The 5,720-nt window shown below is 38.8% G+C and overlaps 1 pseudogene; it reads right to left on the bottom strand.

Annotated features, from left to right (window-relative positions):
* Positions 1 to 2,974: 2,974 nt before the first annotated feature.
* LOC112315877 (dnaJ homolog subfamily C member 7 pseudogene) lies at positions 2,975 to 4,287 on the bottom strand (annotated as a pseudogene).
* Between the last annotated feature and the right edge of the window lie 1,433 nt (positions 4,288 to 5,720).

The following is a 5,720-nucleotide window of genomic DNA, read 5'->3' on the forward strand; positions in this document are numbered from 1 at the left end:
GCATTTGAAATTTGGGTATTTGAATTTCAGCACAAAGAGGAGGGTACCCACTACTACTTCAGATATTTTGTATTACTTCTGCGAAGAGTTCACTTATTAAAATCCACATGAAAACCTGAGATAGGTATAACAATGTGCAGGTCACCATCTCCTAGACCGTCCACAGGTCCTAGGTAATGGTGTCAACGTTAAACCGAGGTCAGTGTTCAGTCCCCATGCTCTCCTTCACTATGCCTCACACCTTATGCACCCAACTTTTTATTGTACAAAAAGAAAAGGAAAGTTTGCTTTTCTCCATGACCTGAAAAATCTAACATTATTGTAAGCCTCTACTTCCTTCTACAAATTATCCCTTGAAAAACTGTAACAGCTCAAACAGGATTTATATTATTTAACAAATATTTCTTTCATTAGAAAAAGCTCGAAAGTCAAGAAGCTTAAAAGTTTGCCAGAGCTCACAAAAACACCAGAAAAGATTTGCCTTTTGGGGAGCAGAGTCGTTTTTAACTTCCTTTGTTTCAAAATAAGAGCAAATACCACCCCAATAGATCCCATGACTCGCAGGGGTGTACTGCAGACCCCAGAGGGGCAAGAGGGGCTGAGCAGCTCTGGAAGGCGGGGTGATGAAGGATTCATGGGACTAGTAAACTGACACCAGGTGGCCCTAAGAAAAGAGGAAATCCTTCTGTAGCTGCTGGTGACTCTCACTGACGCTGTCAGAACACGTGGTCACCCAAACCCAGACTGATCTCCCTTTCACTTATCTTTCTCCTTTGCTTCAGTTTTCTTGTACAAATGCAGGGGTTTAACAGAAAGGAGTAAACTGTTTTTACAGAGGAAAGAAATTTAAGTCATTTGAATCTTGCTTTGTTCTCTCTAAAAGTGGAGAATGAGACTAGGTTTATTATTTTAGTTTTGATATGCTGAAGTCAGAGTTTTAACTTTAGAAATTTATTTTTGGTTGGGATTTATAAAACATTTAAAAACATCGCATATTTTTAGGGATAGACAGAAACAGGCTTATTTCTTCAACCATGGAAAGCACTAACCATCTACTGGCATTTCTGACAAGTTAATAAAATTAAGTAGATTAACATTGTTATAAGGATTGTCTATTCCTTGAATGAAAGCATCAGCATCTCTAGAATGGGGTGAGGAGATCAAGGGAGATTTATCCCAAAGAAAATCGGATAAGAGAAAAACAACACAGAACTGTTTTTGGTTATCTTAACTAAATTAATTAATTATAAAAGATTAGGCAAACGAATAATAAATTAAAAAACTGTTTGACCATGGTTATGACTGATAAACAATAACCAAACACATGTTCACTAGCCCTGAATGTGAACACAGTTCACCTCCTCCCTTCATCACGTCTCCATGTACTTACAGCAGTTTTGTTTCTCAGTCGGATGCCAGTGTCTGTGAGTGGAATAAAAAAAGGGAACCAGAGCCCAGGACTACAGGTAGGGGAAGGAGGCAGGGGCTGCTGGACAGGGCGGCAGCTTGTGAATTTTTGCTTTATTGTTTAAATTTATTTTAAAAAATAAAAGAATAAAATGTTTTGACTATTTCTGGCAAAAGAAAAAAATTCTGGTTATCTTGTAATTTATGGCTTTGCATATAAAAACATAAAATTACAGACATTTTTTACCAGATAACTTGTTTTTATATTATGCATTATAGCCATCTTTCCATGTCTGGATTTAAAGCTCTGTCTTACTATTTTTGAAAACCTCCAAAAATAACCTATGGAATGGATTTTCCTTAATTTATTAATACTTATCTACCCCTATTACTACCCAATTCAATCTTAGAAGCAATGCTATAATGAACCCATTAACACATGAAATTGCAGAATTAAAGTACATGTACTTAAAAATTTTACCAGTATTTTCAAATTACTCTTAAGAAAGGTTATTTCCATTGATATGCCCATCAATAATACAGCAAGTACCTATTTACCCACGTTTCACCTAAACAGTATATGCTCAATCCATTACATTTTCATCAATTTTGTAGGCAAAACAGTCGTATTTTAAATGCATTTTAAATTAATTGGTAAGAATTAAAATATTTTTACTTCACTGAAATTGCTAATGCATATCTCTGGGTTATTTCACTATTGCACTTTCTTTCATTTTAAAGAAAAAAATATATTTGTTCAAAAGAAAGATTGAAATGAAATCACTAATGAGCCTGCTAGATTTGAGCCTTTTCCCTAAATTTAAGTACTTTTCCTGGAAGAAATAAATTATTTATAACTGCATAGAGCAGAAAAGTACTGAAGAGAAAGGAAAGAGAGAGAATTCAAACTGGACAGTTACAGCAAGAGCTAAAACTTTGCCCTTATTCCTTCACCATAAGCAGAGAAAACTTCTGTTCACGAAAAGCAGGAAGTTGAAGATTAGACAAGGCCCTCAGGTTTCCACAGAGTAAGGAAGCTTCTGCTAATGCTTCAGATACTTCAGCTTGAAAAAATGTCAGTTCATCCATTCAGCAGGTAATAAGTTGCCCTTACTGAGCTTACAGTAAAGCCGGGGAGAAAAACAATTTGAATTCTTCTCCTTCTTTTTCTTCAGTGGAGGTTGAGGGATAAGGACAAGTGAATAAATGAGGGATGAATGTACCAGCTGATAAATTTTGGGAAAATCTTGTCCAAATGTGGAGAGACAGAGAGGCAGGGCTAGTGAACGTGTGTTTGGTTATTGTTTATCAGTTATAACCATGGTCAAACAGTTTTTAATTTATTATTCTTTGGCCTAATCTTTTATAATTAATTAATTTTTTAGCTAAGTTAACCAAAAACAGTTTCTGTGTTGTTTTTCTCTTATCCGATTTTCTTTGGGATAAATCTCCCTCGATCTCCTCACCCCATTCTAGAGATGCTGATCCTTTCATTCAAGGAATAGACAATCCTTATAACAATGTTAATCAAGTCTGCCTTTTCTGTGTTCTGGTTTCCTTTCACTAACTAGCGAAACTGAGAAAGGAAATTCCATGGACCAGATGCTTCAAAGCTGAAGCCCCCAGGACCACTGAAGAATGCCTTGAAGATGCTGTTTTCATCAGAATCACCCATAGACATGCTCTCCTCATCCAGGTCCTACCCACTGCCATAGTGAGTCTCTTTCTTGGGATCAGAGAGGACGGTAAAAGCTTCTTTGACTTCCTTGAACGTTTTCTCCTCCTCTTCCTGAACTTCAACACTGGCTCCGCTGGTACAATCTGGCTAGCACATCAAGGCCAATATTTAATAAGCTTTCTTGATCTCATCCTCAGAAGCATTTTTGTGTCCACTCCCTGAATCTTGTAGTAATCTTGCCTCTCACTCTTCTTCAGTTGCAGCTGTGTACTTTTTAGGAGTCGTCTGTGTTCTTTTGTTTTCTCCATCTGATACTCTTTTGCATGTTCTGGCACTGCCTCTTCATACTGTTCTGTGTCCACATGACCTTGAGTCCTTCTCAAGTAGGCTTTTGTACATGTGTCATAGAGCTTCACTGCACTTGCGCAGTCCTCTGTTGCATCATCTACTTTCCTAAGCTCGGAATTAACCCTACCCAATTACAGGAGAGTTTCGCATTCGTTTTTATATTGTGGGGGTCTATCCCCAGGGCTTCTGTGTACAGTTAATATGCTAACTTGTAATTTCCTTCTGTAAAAGCTTTATTCCCATCTTCTTTCTTCACTTTCAGTGCTTCAGCATTTGTGCAAGCAGCACAGGCCTTCTCGTGGTCTGGAGTCATCCCGAGAACCTGCACAAAAAGACTGAACTGCCTTCTCCACACAATCTTCATAATAACGGCAAAGACCTGGTACCTATAGAGATTCTGCACTGGTGGAATCATTTGTCAAATGTCACTGGCCACAGACTGTGCTTCTGGATAATGACCCAGCATTGCTAAACATTCTGCTCTGGGGACCTGAAGCGATGGCAAACAGCGGCAAGCTCTAGGGCACAATTCATGGAGACAACTACTTTCCAAAAATCCAGCTTCTCAAAATCCATTTCTGCTATTTTCTCATATTCTATGATTACATTAGGATTCTTCAACTCTTGTGCCTGAGGATTTTTGTGATCCAATCCTAAGGCTCTCTGGTAACTGCAATATGTTGCCATGGCATCCCTAAAGATAGGCGGCATTTGCCCTCTCGTAGATGTCCCTGGAGGAAACTGTGGTCCACATTCAGCTACTGCTGTGCATCTCCGAGAGCTTCGTGGAGTCCTCTGAGTACCATCAAGGTGGCTGTGCCATTCTCATAGTAGCTAGCATTTTTAGAACACATATCTACGGCTTTTTTATAACAGTTATAAGCTTCGCTGTGATCTTTCTTGGATAGTATGCATTTCCTTGTTCCTTGAAGAGTCTGCTTCACTCTTTGCTTTTTTGTGGTCGGGCAACTCTGGCTCCTTTGCCACCACTAGCACGTTGCACTGTGCGGCAGGTGCCGTCTTACCCACCGGGATCAGAGAGCCCAACCAGAAAATGTTTAACAAGTGGTTGCTTTGAGGTGGGGGCCAGGGGCGGCTGATATGTATGCACCTTGATGTTACAAATGAGGACCATCTCTAATATCCTTGGAAGCTATGATTTTTATCATCTAAAGTTTTATATTGTAAGCTCAATAGAGAAAATTTTAAAGGCAAAATTTTAACCTTAATTCATTTAAGACAACATGTTTTATTTTACTCTCTTCTTTTTCTCCTCTTTATGTGTCATCTGAGTACTTATCTGTGCCGTGCGCTTTGCCAGACAACCACCAACCATGGTGAATGCGCAGGCGCACACTTGCACGCGTACTACTGTCCTGCTCTCAGAGCTGGCAGATTCTATTTGTGTGCACACATGCTTTTGTTCACTGTAGCGTTCTCATATCTGCTATTGTTTTGCTTAAAATTATATCTCATTACTTATTTGAATAATTATTTTGAATATTCCACCACAAAGAAGTCCCAAAATGTCCATAATTATTCCCTTATTGTTGGCATTTAGTATATATATTTATATACCCTTTCTTTGTTAAGCATCTACAGCATAATGAGTTTGTAGTATCCACATATAAATTATTGAGTGTACTAAGAAGAAAATTGAAGATGGGGTCCAAGAGATGTCACCTAGGATCCCTCTTACGGCACAGGTAGGCCCTAGCAGGGAAACTCACACAGATAGATTCATTCTTGTGTTGGCCTCTGAAGAGCCAGGCGCTTTGCCTATGCACCTCTGTTAATTCTCACAGCAACATGACAGTATTAGTATCGTATTTTGATGAGAAAAGTGAGTTCAGAGAGATTTTTAAGGAAAGTATCATTCACCACTACTTACAATGAGCCTCCTTTAAATTCCCTCTTTCCATTCAGGTACTTGATTAATGCTTACATAGTCATCACATTTAAGCTTCCCAAAACTCCAGCTTCATATGTATGCTTGTCTCAAATTTACATTTGAGGAAATTCAGAGAAAATACAGTATTAGGTGCACACAAGAGACTGAATTAAAAAACCTTTAGCCAGGGTGTCAGGCAGCACTAGTAAGTGATGCCATCTTATAATAAGAGTAGGACCCCTTCCCCACCCCAAGTAGGGGAGGATCTCTCTGAGGCAGGTTTTACTTGCTTATTGTTACCACAACACTGGACATCCTCTGTTCTCCTTAGGTCAAGTCATTCTCTTCTTCATATGTCCCCAAGTTTCCCTTTCCCTTTCCAGAGGGACGAAAAGA

The sequence above is a fragment of the Desmodus rotundus genome, chromosome 5 (genome assembly GCF_022682495.2).
Source record: "Desmodus rotundus isolate HL8 chromosome 5, HLdesRot8A.1, whole genome shotgun sequence".
Lineage (NCBI taxonomy): Eukaryota > Metazoa > Chordata > Mammalia > Chiroptera > Phyllostomidae > Desmodus > Desmodus rotundus.